General features: G+C 36.0%; 2 protein-coding genes across 2 annotated transcripts in view; both read right to left on the reverse strand.

Annotated features, from left to right (window-relative positions):
* The window catches only part of LOC114515850, a 39,327-nt gene extending 38,709 nt beyond the window's left edge, over positions 1-618 (reverse strand). Inside the window, exon 1 of the mRNA XM_028535172.1 lies at positions 550-618. The gene's annotated coding sequence lies outside the window, so the exon portion shown is untranslated. The remainder of the gene's footprint in view (positions 1-549) is intronic.
* Positions 1-12,907, reverse strand: part of LOC114516308 — a 47,297-nt gene extending 34,390 nt beyond the window's left edge. The window contains exon 1 of the mRNA XM_028535740.1: positions 12,853-12,907. The gene's annotated coding sequence lies outside the window, so the exon portion shown is untranslated. The remainder of the gene's footprint in view (positions 1-12,852) is intronic.
* Positions 12,908-16,240: the final 3,333 nt, after the last annotated feature.

Consider the following 16,240-nt stretch of genomic DNA (forward strand, 5'->3'; position numbering starts at 1 on the left):
AGTTTATCATTGCTTGAAAGATCTTTGATCAATTTTAACAAACCACGTTCCTTCTTGCTACACGAGCCAGGATCATAACCTGTTTGAATGTCCACAATCTGTCAAAATACATCGACAAGTTCATTTTGATTTAACTTTAACGATACTAGAGATAATCGATAATGAGGCGATAATAATTAATTATTGGACGAGGTCGAGCAAAATATCGTGTTTTCTCGGCGGCGAGCAGATCCAATTATTCTGCAAGCCACCGACAAATCACGATATTTTGCGAGAACCGAGTTCAATAATTCTTTTATCATTCATTTATTTTATTATTTTTGGGTATTTTCCGCGTATTTTCTACGAGTAAGCAATACAACTCATTTTCCTAAAGTACAGCAAAGCGAGTCGCTATTACTGTTTACAAAATTGAAGCCAACGCGCATGCTCGGAGTATTATTTGCAGGTGAGCAACGTTTTTAACAAATGCGCATGCTCAGAGTACTATTTGCAGGGTTAACTGCAGGTGGATTAACAAATCAAGAATTGACATTGAAATCATCTGACCTTAATTTCAGGAGAGACAAATGAGTTCCACGTGATCAGGACATTGATTACCAGCAGTTTGAAGCGAAACATGTTCAGCGCGCTAAAACAGAGAGTTGTTTGCCCATAATGTGAAATACATGACTAGAAAGAAATATGATGATCGGGGCTTACTAACTTATTGAAATCGGTTCACTTAAAATTAGCCTGGATCTCATATTTATGGAATGATTGAAATGGCTGACTTCTGAATGTTCGCTGGTATTTCTGCTTTAAAAAGTTGGGATTAGACGCAATACTACCATAAGCTCTGGAATATATATTTTTTGCGCCCAACTCAATATTAAAAGAGAGCCAAGAGCCTTCGTTTTTTCAATTCGATCTGTAGGAGAGCCACAGACACATAACTCTGTATAGGAACTCTGTATCAAATTCGCGGGAAAAGGAAATTGGAATGAAAAATGCATGTCGAATACGGATTCAGGGGCCGAGTTGGGACTTAGAGTCAACTAAGTGGGGCTGTTGGAGAATGCATACTTATCGTTCTTATAAGTCTAGCAGTTGCAAGTTGATTTAAGCGCGAAAAGTAAATACATACTTAATGAAAGTTGGAAACGTTTCAACCTGCTTTTTTATGCTGTGTAAGCATAAACAGCATTTTTATAGATTAATTTTTGACGATTTATGACCAGACGTCACCCGTATATCTGAATAAAGCAAGCTCTAGAACAAATCTTTTGTGTTATATAAATACACAGATGTTCTTTGTTGTACAGAAAACCCTAACACTGCAACGCTGTATAGCAATTTTTAATTTTCATGCCATGTTAATAGCAGTAATATATGATCTTACCTGATACCAAACTAAAAAATGACAATTAAGTTTCCAGATTAAAATGAACGCGATCAGCCAAGCGACTCATATGCGACTAAACGAATGTTTGAAGCCGATTAAATTAATTGACTCTGGATGTTTTGAATCGATCTTTGTATGCCTCGCGATATAAAGTTTCGATTCATGATTTGGAGTGATGACATGCAGTAGACTGATGAACAGTTTAATTGGGATGTTTCTAAAACTGTTCTGTAAAGCAGTCTCATATTTAAATCCATACATTTTGCTATGCAGTAAAAACGATAAACAAGTATAAACACAAGTAAAATACGAGATCGATTGCTGCTGTAGCTAGCGAGTTTGCTTTATTCAAATTTAACTGAACTGTCTTAAAAATGTTGCTTCTTTATACACACCTTATCGCAGCTTGCCTTCAACTTTGTTTCCGTTTCTGCAAAGAGTACTTGCTGTTTTGAACTGCGTTATAGTAAGAAAGTGAGATTTTGGATCGTACATTCATGCAGTGGGAGAATATAATACGTTTTCTCTGATTTTCTACATTTGTTGAGCTAATTTATTCTCGAGATTCTCGAGAAGGTATATCCACACAGCCATTTTCGGGTTTCGTTCGTGAATTAGACGTTGCATAGCATGCCACAAACGGGGTTATAGTGCTACTCGCAAAATATGTATGGATTGAAACTTTTAAATTGACCTTGTTTGTCAGATTTGTCAGGGAAAAATGAGACTAACTATTTCAACGTGCTTAATTGCAATAGGCTGAAAATTTTTGCGATTTCAATATTAAATATTAATTAATAAATGTAAAAAAAAAAATAAAAAAAGACGTTCAACTGTTTCGTGCAAACGTTCGATATAGGCTTAACATTAATTATTTAATTAAAATAATATTTTTGACGGACTAAAATCACATAATAACCAATCGAAAATAAGTTTATCTTGTTATGTTTAGGATTCAGAAAAAGTCTCAAACTTATATTCTTGCCAGTAAGTATAATTGTGTCCCTGGCTTAACCTTAAAACTGGCTTGGACGAATTTTCATCTCCGTTTTTTAATTGAAAAATAGTGCCAACCAGACCAGTTTATCCCAGCGCCGTCGGTCTGGCCTGTACCTGGGTGCAGGAATAACAGGTGGAAGAATAACAGCTCTTATACGACCAAGCTCCTTTGTACTTCGTAGCACAATTATCACTATCAACATCATTGTCACTATCCTTGGTAGTGAACTGCATCTGGTTCTGATAAGCGAAGGAGTCGCCTGCGTCACCTATTACGAATATATAATTAAACTGACTTATCTGTGAATAACATTTTAAAACAGAAAGTGATATATAGTAATTTTCCCATGAAGTTTTTTGTCTTTGCTATTTGAATCGTTCGATTAGTGATTTTTTATCCGAAATTTATTCTTTGTCCGGCGATCTATGGTGGAAATTTGCAATGAATCCGGATGGAAAACAATCTTTAATGAGTTTTTGAATGCGGGCGAGGCTTAAATAAGTGAAAATTCTTGAAAAAGGTATCTAATGAGTTCAACTTTTTCTTAATTAAGATTTGTCGAAAAATTCAATACGAATCATTCATAACGACCTTTTTGCACCGTGACATCAAAATAATTTAAAGTAAAATAGTAGGAACACCACGTAAGTATTAAATACTTCACAAATAATAAAACTTATTAAATAACTCAATAAAGCTTAATAAAACTTGATAACGATAACTAAGATAGTAAAGCTTGAACACAATAACTTAATAAAGCTAACATGATAACTTGAACATAATAACTCAATAAAGTATGTATACCACGTAAGTATTAAATACTTAACAGTGTTAAAACTAATGTGGTGTACCTACTAGCACTTTACTTATATATAATGATCTGTTTTTAGTTGTCAGATCGTCAAAATTAAGGCCCGACATTCTTGTATATATGTCTTTTGTATACATATCTTTAGTTACGAGTTTCCTTCGTTTAATTAACAAAATGTAAATGAAGTTCAACATTGCTAATGACGAAAGGTATAATCTTGAGGTGTATTAACCTTGTTAAACTTGGAAGTTTCAATCATGTATTTTTTTGCCCTAAAAATACCAGGAAGCGCAATCGTACGGAATAGAATGCAGAAGAATATTATGCCAGCATGGTTTCATGCAACCTGAAAACCAGGCATAAATAATTATGGTAAAATCAAAACTGGGTCCGCTTGTGTAAAACTCTTTAAATACATTTTGCATAGTTAAATCCTAGTTAACCCAGAAATATACGACTTTGATTGGCCAATTCTGTCTTTGTCCCTGGTGGTAGTGTTATTAGCTATAAAAAAGCGTATATCGATTAAATATATGGTATAATTTAAAACTTTCATAATTATGTGTATGGTATAAATAACCCACCAAGCAGGATGTGTTTTACCTGAATAACTGCCAATTTTCAATCTGTATTTGTCTGATTTATCAGCAACACTAAACGTTCCGTATTTAGCGAAAGCCTCAGCGCCATTGGAATCCATCAAATCAATTCTTAGAACATTTTGGCCAGATTTGAATAAACGATGTATTTTATCAAGGCCCAACTAGAACTCGCCTGAATATCGAAAGCACATGTAATACTAATATTTTGCAATATATGGATAAATTGCATTCCTCCTCAATGTTCATAAAATTGGCATCACTTCAATATTGATTATTTTAATGAAACTTAAAGTCAGCCACTTAGCTTTTTTATGGAGTCTCTTAATTATATTCAAATTGTAACGAAACCTAGCTACATTTATCTCACTGGTAGTTAGATCATGTTGTTGGAAATATTGTGTGTATATGTTAGTAAATCAGTAAAATGTGCGTGGTTGTCAGTGTGTTTATGTGAACGATAAATGTATTTACTATATAATGAATGGAACGAACAGGATGAATGTGAAATAACGAAAAATAACAGGAAACGATTCTAAATGTATTAGCCTTGACTGTTTTTGCCAAAATGTATCGAAACGGGCACGATGTCCAAGGTAAACGAAGTACGTCCGATCGAACGGTTTCCGAACCGGGACTATAAGTAAATGTGTAGAGCTGTATTATAGGGAGATTGTTTTAGAGCGTTTTGAGATTGTTTAGATTGTTGTACGAGAGTTGTTATGTGAAATTGTTGTAAATTAAAGATAAAAGTAAAACCAGCGTGTGCAGGTCAATTTACTGAACGAAGCCAGTGAATTCTGCGACACATGTATATAGCTATAAGGCGAACTTCGTTAACGCTGTTGTCACCTCGATTTTATTTAGCAGAAACTATGCACTACAGTACTGTAAACTTTTCATGAAAATTATTCATTTCTCATCAAGAATCGCACCGATCCATGCATGAATTTAACAGAACATCGATGTCACAAGAAATGTCTACTAAATACCGTACACCAACTGTAAATCACCATATAATATCCTCCCACGCCCAGGGTAACCACAAAGGATTATTTTACGCTATAGGTTTCCCACAACACGACATGATTGTGTCCAACAAGTAATGCCGGCGTTTTGTTTATTCATTAATTAATTACCATCACTTAAAGGTAGGGCGCAGTCCGGCCGTAATGTTAACAAACGCTTTGCTTACATTTCCAATCCGTATATATTTCCTAAAATATCAATAACTTTCAGAATATTTGACACGCTTTTAGTTCGCTGAACTTTTAAATGAATATGAGAGAGAGTTTTTTACAAAACATAAGAAATTTGAGCAATTTTGAAACAAGTAGACTACTCATTGTCTTGAGCAGAACCCAGACGCGGGTTCGTAACGTAGCGTAACGTAGCGTCATGGTATTTCTATGTTTATGGAGTATTCAACCAGAACTAATGACTTAAACAATGAGATACGCTACGTTTCGCTACGATACGGTTGAGGGGGAAAATAGGCCTAACTCACCTTTAATATTATTTAAATAATCATTTAAAATACTGCATGCGACATTAATTAATTCAGATTTAAATCACCTAATAATCAATTTGAAACTTGGGATTCAAAAAACATCCTCAAACTCACGTTTTCAGCAATTAAAGTGCTTTATCCTAAAACTGGCTTGGACGAATTTTCATCTCTGTCTTTTTAAATGAATACCATGAACGTTTCCAATAGTACCAGCTTATTCCCGTGTCACTAGTCTGACCTGCACCCAGATACAAGCCATTGAGGTTTGAAAAATAACAGTTGTTGTACCACCAAGCTCCTTTGCATCTCGTAGCACAATTATCACTTCTTGCATCATTGTCACTATCCTTGGTAGTGAACTGCATTTGATTGTGATAATAAAGAGAATCACCTGCGTCACCTTTTAGGAATATAATGAATAATTCTCAATGAATAACATTTAAAACAGAAAGTGATCTTTTAAAATTTTCTACAACACTATTTAAATTCTAATGGGGCGCTTCTGGAAAGTAATCCGTCTGTGCTATTAGACCTCGTTCTAAAATCGTAATGCCAAATCTACATCTTAGACAAATATAACTAAGATGGAAGGTTGAAATGGGTGAAAAGACTTTAGTCATGAAAATGATTGAAACAAAAGCCAACCACTCCCGTCTGTGTTCATATCACATCTGACTTGAAACTGTCCCTGGCCATCAGGATCTATTGTGTAAACACCATCTTTTCTTTCTCCGGTTTTATAGAAATTGGCGCAACTCGCTGTCAAAATATTAGCAAAAGCTCTCCTAAGTTTTAGTTCAAGACTGAATGCACTACGGCACCGTATTATATCTATTTAAAGTCACGTTATAACATTTAGTCGTTAGAACCTTTTATTCCCACTGTCCGATTCAACTTATCCAAACGTGATGTAAGTTTAGCGACGGCAGCACTGACTTGTTGAGTAATCTGATGTTGAAACTCGGTTCCTTATATACTCTCAAAATGACGTCATCTATTAATCAGATGTAAATACTCTTTTGGCAAATAGCTTCCGTCATCCCTATTAAGGGCACAAAGACTCGCATTAATATGCCAGGCTTCCAAACAACGCCTTTGTCCATAACGATCATTAGTGGTAATGACTTTTGAATCGTTCCACCCAATGTTATGGTTAGTTTGACACACGTGTTCCGCCAAGGCTGATTTTGAACTGTTTAAGTTCGATACGGCCTTTTGATGTTCTTTTAAACGTGTGCCGAACTGGCGTTTTGTTTGACCACAGTTAGTGGCCCTAGATATTCTTTCTCGCAATCACCACATGGTATAGAGTATACAGCATGAGTTTTCTGTTTAGTCGCTACGCGATCCTTGGGTTTCGCGAAAATATGTCCCAATGTCTGAAAGGGTTTTAAGGCAACTTTTATACCACAATTATTCAGGATCCTCCTGATTTGTTCTGCAATTCCCTGAATGTATGGAACTATAGCAAAACCTGTTTTTGAGGAATCACCCTCTGAGGGATTGCATCTAGTCGAGACAGGGGATTTTAGACAATCATTTAAAAAGTTTCGAGGATAGTTGTTCTCTTTTCGCGAAACCCAAGGATCGCGTAGCGACTAAACAAAAAACTCATGCTGTATACTCTATACCATGTGGTGATTGCGAGAAAGAATATCTAGGTCAAACAAAACGCCAGTTCGGCACACGTTTAAAAGAACATCAAAAGGCCGTATCGAACTTAGGCCCCGTTTACACTATACCGGATTGCTTCCGGAGTGGGTCACATTTTGTAGTTATTAAAAGAAAGAGAAAAATTTTACTGTAAGAGATAGAAATAAATATACCAAATCTACCACACTAATAAGCATTTGCTTCTAACCATTGCTCTTTAAAGGCAAACGAAGATATCGTGACAAGCGAATCCGGTATAGTGTAAACGGGGCCTTAAACAGTTCAAAATCAGCCTTGGCGGAACACGTGTGTCGAACTAACCATAACATTTGGTGGAACGATTCAAAAGTCATTACCACTAATGATCGTTATGGACAAAGGCGTTGTTTGGAAGCCTGGCATATTAATGCGAGTCTTTGTGCCCTTAATAGGGATGACGGAAGCTATTTGCCAAAAGAGTATTTACATCTGATTAATAGATGACGTCATTTTGAGAGTACATAAGGAACCGAGTTTCAACATCAGATCACCCCTGATGAAGACACTAGACCGGAGTGTCGAAACGTTGGGTCGTGAAAGTTAATCTTTGTGTGGTGATTACTTTCATTTACTAAAACCAGAGTAGCGATAATTACGATGGATTATATACCTGGTTGCCGTGAACTCATAAGCTTCAATTCGTTGTTGAGTAAGTTTAGCAATGGCGAAGTTAAGCTATAAATGACAAAAGTGAATTTGGTTCATATCAATAAAGGTGATATTTGAGTGCAGGTTATTCGAATAATAAAGTTGCATAAGTGTTCAACCTTGAAAACATCAAAACAGTGCAAAATCTTCGAGGACTAAATGTCAGATGTTATTCATAATTATTTTATAGACCTGAAGTGAGGGGGATTTGGCGAAATATTTCCCGAAATGATGATATTTCCTGAGAGCATCGAGGGAAAATATCATTATTTTGAGTGGGTGCGTGCAGTCCTCGCGAGACGTCGCGTGAGGTAAATCTAATATAAGAGTGTGACAAATTTAATGCCACACGCCTAGCATGAAAAATCTCCTCGTCACTTGGTAGAAATATTTTTTTTATTGGCCAGTTTAAATTTGAGGTATAATATTAGTACTTATTCTTCGAATATTTATTCGGCGAATATATTGGCGTTTTGCAGCCGACATTTCAAGTTCATCGGTTATGTCTTTGCAAAACGACATACCAAGCTCATATACTATAACTGTGAACTGTATATTTTAATGACAGCAAATACGGAATAAACAGAGACACTTAATTGTTTAAAACACTAGGAGGCTTATCGATTATATATCTTTCTCTCTTTCATCGCTCATAGGTATTGCTCAAAAATAAATAATTTTGATTATTTTATTTTGTAAAGTGTTTTTCGAATCAAATTTCGCGCACGCGCGTAATTAACAATGCCATCCAACGGCCATGACATAGAATTTGGACAACTTTGCAGACCGCTATGTGCCGTCACAATTCCCGAGTGTAATTCCTAATCTCCGAGCGGAATAAATACCCTCGCGCGGTGCTTTGCTAGTGCATGAGGTTACAAATTATAAATATTACGACTACTTTTTTCTCTTCTGCAATCGCATTCCATCTTTCATTTGATCTTACATAAAGTTTTTGATTGTCCTTTCGAAATTTTAATATTCCTGAGGCTGTTGGAATTTTACTATCACTTCCATTATCAGGAACAACTATAATCTGAGACAAAAATGAAAAATTCAGAAATTTTTTTATAAGAAGAAAGTAAGGTACAATAGAAAGCACAAAAATATTTCATGATTCAAAATTAGATTGGAATGGACCAGAGGATAGAATTATTACTATTATGTCATGCTATTACTTACTCCGTCATATAAAAGCGGCTCGTTTGTGAAACAACGACCCTAAAAGGAAGTAATACATAATCATTTGCAACGCTCACATTTTAGTGCCTTCCAAAACATACACATTCTATGGATATATTTATAAGTCAGTTATCTCTGCCACGGACAAGGAAGCAATATTGGTGCTGACTTACTCTCTTGGGGACAACGTTTTGACCAACCAACTTGTACCAGACCTCGTCTCCGTTAGTTTCAGAAACTTTATAATCCATGCATTTGTTCCAAACTTTCTTTGGAGAAGATGATCTCACCCAGAACCATGAATGAACATTCTTTACCACATTTGCGCCAGGTTTTGCCTTACAATCGGTGCCACAGAAATCGTCTGTGCTATCTGGTGGACTAAAACAACTGCAGCACTAAAATTGAGATTGACACCTTGGAATAAATATTTGTGCATACATGGACTAAACGCTTAATCATAACTAGAAGTCTCGGTTTTTCCGCCTATAAGCCATCAAAGCCAGTTCGAAGTCTTGTTTAAAAATGCTAACGTATCCAAAATATATGCACGGTTCAGAGAATTTAAAGTCTACAAAGTCTGGAATGACAACAGTTCTGTTGATGTACCACTCCTTTATCACAGCCGATAAATGCGGTTGAATTGCGACTGATTCCAGATGCTTTGCTCACCACACTGTAGCTGTAATATACAGAAATCGTCAATTGTTAAAATAATACGAAATAAATTATTTGTTAGTTTTTTCGTGCATCATGTGATTTCAACTTTAGTAAACATCTCCGCTGCACAATCTATTCTATTCAATGAAGACACTGAAAACCGTTATTGACTACAGTTCTATTTCAAATTTGTAAATAATGTTACGATAAAACAAAGCCTTCATAGCAAGTTTTTTTAAAAGCAATAATTATATCCGGAATACATCATTCCGTTTAATTTAACAAAAATATTGTAGCACCGTTGATTACGGGGGGGGGGGGTTAAATGCAATTTCCCTTTTGACAGGGTATAGTTCCCAAAATTAATTCCAAATCCGCATCCTCGTTTGCCCTATTGATTAAAAACCGGGACCCGTATAGAAATAAGATACGGTAAGTACATCCCAATGTCGTTGCTACGTTATACCTGAAAGATCCTGACGAGTCAGTTTGAATGGGAAACTTTGGATGAAAAGCAAAACCTTGAGGACATTGTTTTTCGAAGCATTCGTTCATCATTGCCTGAAAATAAATGGAAAATGTATTTGATTTGTGTATTTTAGGAACGAAGCAAATGAAAAATGCTCGTTTCTTTTAATATAAAAGCAATGAAGTATACCAAAAAATTAAAGGTTCGTTGAACTGTGAATAAAATTCTAAACAGGACAATGAATAACAACGCTAAATACCAACCCATCCAATTTTTAGAAAAAAGTGTTGATGTAGTCCAAACTGTGAGCAGCGAAATTTTGTCGCAACAATTTCTCACTCCGGAGATCTTTGACATAAGCGATGTCACCAATTCCTGGTGATGTTGCTCCACAACCCCCCTGATTAACAATCATGATATTTTTAAGAGGACGGGTATTTCGCAGCCTGTAGGACCTGCCAAGATAAGGAATCATTTTTAGGAAGATATTTTGGTTTAGAAAGATGGTTCGACTACATAAATATTCAGTTACTGGAATATTGAAGACTCAAGCGATGGAATAATTGGGATTGATAGATTTCTTATGAGGGTGTTTTCTTTATGTGCTGTGGTGGTATGTGACTTAAAGCAGTTTGGAGAGTTGATATTAGATTTTCAACAGACAATAAATTTAATCTATTATTACCAGTGAGCATTTGCTTTGGCTAGGTTTTCCGTTGTTGATATTTGTATTCTGAAATCAAGAACTGGGGCGTCACCGAGATCACTGGACCACTGAGATTCACCAAATGGATCAACTGTTGTGTTTTTAGACGAAACTTTCCATGTTACAGAACTGTTGAGTTTACCAATCAGCGCAAATCCTCCTCCATCTGTTGTCATGTCACAATAGACCTGCGGTAAAAATGAGCAATTAAGAATGGGCAGGAAATAGAACTGCTTGATCTACGACGATGATTGAGGGGAGGGATTTATATATCCATTTCTGCCCGTCGGATTTCTATTGTAAACTACTCCACTTACAAAAGAAATGCATCGGCTAGAACCAGCTGAATATATCAAAACTCCGGAATCAAATTCTAAAAAGGACCAATAATAAATTCACCAACCCTCTTTGGAGCACCTCGATTCAAATTTATCCAATAAAATCCATCTCGAGACTCAAAATTCTTATTCAGAATATCCGTGCAGTCGTAGCCGGGGTTGAAATATTCGCCAGAGGGACTGGAACCTGGTATGGAAACGATTTGTTCATTTGCGTGTTTTAGAAAAACTACCAAAATGGTCGGGAATTCACAGAGAATTCTGGAACTTTCAAAACACGTTACACTCGGGACATTACCGTCCGCTGTTTTCCAGGCATAAACTCCATTTCGTTCAGTGCAAATTAACAGTTTATCATTGTTTGAACGATCTTTTATCAATCTTAACAAACCACGTTCCTTCTTGCTACACGAGCTAGGATCATAACCTGTTTGAATGTCCACAATCTGGTAAGATACATCAACAAATTCATTTTGATTTCGCTTGGACGATTCGAGTGAAACAACTTTGTTTAGTGAATTAAATAGAAAGGAAGAATGATGAGATAACAAATAACAAATAATAAAATAATTAAAATCGAGATTATCTGACCTTTTTTTCAGGAGAAACAAATGAGATCCATGAGATCAGGACATTAATTACCAGCAGTTTAAAACGAAGCATGTTCAACGGGCTATAAGACAAAGTTGTTTTCGTACGATAAAAAACAAGAAAAAAACACTGAAAAAAATACTGAATACTTAGCTATATTGGTTTACCAGTTTTGATATGAAAATCAGTACAAACATTACTCCAGTTCCAAGTAGTATTATGTCTTATCTTTTCCATACACTAAAAGGGGTTCCACTGTTTACTATATAGGTAGTCAAACCTTAGAGCCGAGGTCACTCGGGTCAGGACATGCTAGAGCGTGCATACAAGACTTAAAAATACTTATAACATTAAGTTTTCACAATGGAATGAAAGAATTTATAGTTATAATGGCGGCTGCATGGTTTTAAATCTTTTAATGCACAACACAACACAATATGCGTTATGATTTTTCATCTGGGCACATATTGATATAGACGATTGTGATAAACACACTCAAATACCAAATATTTATTTTATTAATATGTATTGAATTAATTCCGAAGCAAGTTCTGTGTTGTATTTATGGCTGAAATAGTTGTCGTTAAATAAACAAAACTATGCTATACAACGCACAATTTATTTTTCTGAAACGTTTTGTTAGTAATGGGATTGCAACGGAGATTTTCGACGATGAACACGCTCTAAAACAATTACAAGTCCATTTCGACTGCGTCATATGAATATACAAACATTCGTTGCTCATGCATTAATTTGCCGTCTTAGCTGTCGTAGTCTTTTCCGTGAAAATCAAAGTAGAATGTAAACTTACCTCATATCACATTCAACGACGTTAATTCCCACAAAACGCTTCGGAAATAGACGCGGCTAACTAAACGGTTTCCAACCTTACTAGTGAGTGATAAAAGATCTGAAAAATAATTCAAAAATCTATGACATTCCGAAAAAATTACATTCCGATCTGTCATCTCGATATAATGTTTCATTTAATTAATTGCACTATTGCCAAAAACTTCGATCATTATTATTCATGCCATTAGATAAATACAGATGGTTTAATATTTCGTAAACCTCCAGTTAGAATGACTAAATTACGTGTCGAGAAAAAGCTAAAAAGTAGCTAAGCATTCCCCACGCTAAACATTATCATACTTCTTTCTGACCAATGTTAAGGACCTTAAGATACGCAAAATCTACGAAGCGGACATGGCATGAAATCAGCCTTTAGTGTTAGAAACCCAGTTTGAATTAGTTTTACATACCTTTTAAATTTTGCTGACCTTCTTTACCAAAAGGAATCCATAATTTTTATTCCTGTTGTGCAACTGTGGAAATGAAGACGGTATTACTTCACGTCGGTGTGTAGATTTGGTGTATCTTCTTATTAATTAGTCAGAATTTAAGTTAATACACCGTGTCCTTTTTATTTTCCACTATACAGATCGTCATTTTAATGATTTTGATTCCAATAGGGGGGACTTTGATATTGATTTCAATAGGGGGGACTTTTTTGGGGGAAACAGGGTGAGTCAAAAAAAACTGACACCTTTGAAATTCAAATTAGCTGTGAACTTATGGCTAGAATATGACAATTCCCATGTACAATCAACAAAAACGATTTGATAAAACTGTTCTTTTGTATGTACAGAGCTTAGAATGCATTTTAACTCCCAATGGGAACAAACTTTATGTTTTAGGTTAATTAATATGATATGCTTTGTACCTATGAAATATTTTAAGCAACTTCTGTCACATTACAGCCGCTATCCGGCTAATTTGAATTTTAAAGGTGTCCGGTTTTTTTGACTCACCCTGTATTTCAAATTTACGCCCCCAAATTAAATCATTTCTAAATCCAAGTGCCATTAACAATGAATAGGCGCAGTCAACCATTGCTCGTGGCACTTTGGGATTTCGAAGCCGAGTCTAAAACACTAACGAGGATTTGAAATAGCTTATCACCCCATCATTAGAAGATATTCATATTATTGAGGCAATGCGTAGGGATTTAGGGTTTTCAATCAAGCGAATGCGTGCATGACAAAGAAAGGAAATAGAGCCATTGTTGTTCGGACTTGATTTAGTATTCGTTCGCCTCCGTGTAAGCGAAGGGTGGCTTTTAGCAGCAAGAACAGGAGATTTCGAGATCTTTAAAGCGTGCTGGAAAACAACGATATAGAACGTGATAAATCCTATTCCACAAACGACACGCTTTAAAATCGCTGGGGAGTTCGCATATTTGAAGACTGGTAAAGTGGGCTAGAAAATAAAGCAGTCATGTGTGAGAACAATCCTCTGGCGTTAGATCTGGAGAATTTGTAAATTTGGACACAAACTTGTGTTCAATGACGGTAGGAACATAAATTTAAAGTGATTCTCTTAAGGCCGGGAGACACGTGCGATTTTTCTCTTGCGCGAGCAATGCAACGGGTCAAATTTCATTGCGTTGCAAGCGCGAGTGATAAAATTGCACGTGTCGCATATCTTGCGCGGCAACGCAATTGTAACGTGATACGTTCTGCATTTGTTGCAGGAAAGTTGAAATGCTTGAACTTTTCGCAACAGTTGCGAAAGATATCAAATGACACACACATTGTTTATGCAAGAAACGCAGCGGGTTTTTTTAACCAGCCAATAAAATTGCTCTATTTATGGCCAGTTTACTGTAGCGCAGGCTCATTTCTTTCTCGTTTGAATTTTGATCTTCACAAGAAACAAGCATGGACGATTACTTCGAAGCGTCTCAAGATCTGGTCGATATTGTCCAAGAGAAAATATCAGCAGATGATGTTAAAATACTTTTAGAGTTTTATCGTGAGCACCCTATTCTTTGGAAGGCCTCGCACCCTCAATATCGAAACTATATTGTTGAAACAAAACACCGACAGGCGACAACACTGATTAGTCCCCAGTTTTTTTGTTAATGATTGCGACGCGACTGCATATTCGTTGCACGTGTCGCCACTTCGCTTGCGCTGGCAACGCAATGAAATTTGAGTCGTTGTCTCACTTGTTGCATTGCTCGCGCAAGAGAAAAATCGCACGTGTCTCCCGGCCTTTATACTGTGATCATATTTTGTTGCTTGAAGTCATCGAAGTGTGATTGAATGTTTTTGTAGCTTGAAGTTATTTTTAAACTACAGCTTACTGCATGCGTTTCGAATTCTAAACAAAGCAATTAACTATATTTGTATAATCATTTATTTAACCCACTATTTTTCGGTTGTTTACTTGGAAGTCTTGAAGTAATTGACAGCTGACCTTGACGAAATTTTAAGTTAGACCGAGTGACATCCTCGTCCTAAGCTATATAAAGTTTCGTGAAATTGCATTTCTGTTGATGATTTGGAGTAATGACATACAGTAGACTGATGATCAGTTTAACCGGGATGTTTCTAAAAATCGTTCTCTAAAGCAGTACACGGTGCAGATATATACATCCATACATTTGGCTATGCAGTAAAAACAGTAAACAAGTATAAAATCAAATAAAAAACGAGATGGATTGCTGCTGTATTTAGCCAGTTTGCTTTATACAAATATAAACAGTCAATGAAGGGCACTTCTCGTAAGTGGTACAGTCTGGCGATAGTTATATATTGTATTATTTATATTACAAGATGTTGAAAGCGAAAATGCGGCTTAATTGGATTATCATATAGGATAGGGTAAGAAGAAAGCCTAATTGTATTTGATAATCTGCTGTTGAGAGAATTATCGCAGTATAAAGTCTGGTTCTGATACTGACTCGTCCCCAGTCGCTTTGGTGTTACGCAAACAAATAATTATAATTATAATTATATAATGTAGAGACTTTTTCTAGTCACTGATCTATAAATATCACTACTGATCAAAAATGTCCAACCACTGATCTATAAATGTCCAATTAAGGGACTGCGGAGGAGTCAGGTTCTGATATATGTCACCAACTGTCAACGATGACCATTGTCGGTGATTACTGGAGAATAAAGTGCCTTGCTATTTTGTATAAATTTTCTTCGTCACTGATCTCAAACAACTCATCGCCGACTGGCGGCGACATACGAGAACCAGGCCTAAGTACGTGGAAGATGCAATTTTAGAAATGTTGCTTCTTTATACACACCTTATCGCAGCTTGCCTTCAACTTTATCTCCGTTTCTGCTGAGAGTACTTGCTGTTTTGAACTGCGTTAGTAAGAAAGTGAGATTTTAGATCGTATATTCATGCAGTGGGAGAATATAATACGTTTTCTCTGATTTTCTACATTTGTTGAGCTATTTTTGTTTGTTAAGCTACATTTGTTGAGTTTCGTTCGTGAATTATATGTTGTATAGCATGCCACAAACAGAGTTATAGTGCTATTCCCAAAATATGTATGGATCGAAACTTTTAAACTAACCTTGTTTGTGAGATATATGACGGGAAAGTAAGACAAACTATTTCAACGTGCTTAATTGCAAACTGGCGTTTTCTAAAGACATTTATAAAAAGTTGGCGTTATGACGTTGAGTGCGGCCAGTTGGAACATCAGAAACATGCTTTAATTTTTGTTGCAAACTTCGTCAGATCGCAGGCTTCTTATATATTTTATATAGGTCTGGATCTATTGTATTATTGATTATTGGATCAGTCACTACTTTTGCGGCAGTGTCCCACAGTGCGTCCTAC

This window comes from Dendronephthya gigantea, unplaced genomic scaffold (assembly GCF_004324835.1).
Source record: "Dendronephthya gigantea isolate DGI-Jeju-01 unplaced genomic scaffold, DenGig_1.0 000005F, whole genome shotgun sequence".
Taxonomy (NCBI): Eukaryota; Metazoa; Cnidaria; class Anthozoa; order Malacalcyonacea; family Nephtheidae; genus Dendronephthya; species Dendronephthya gigantea.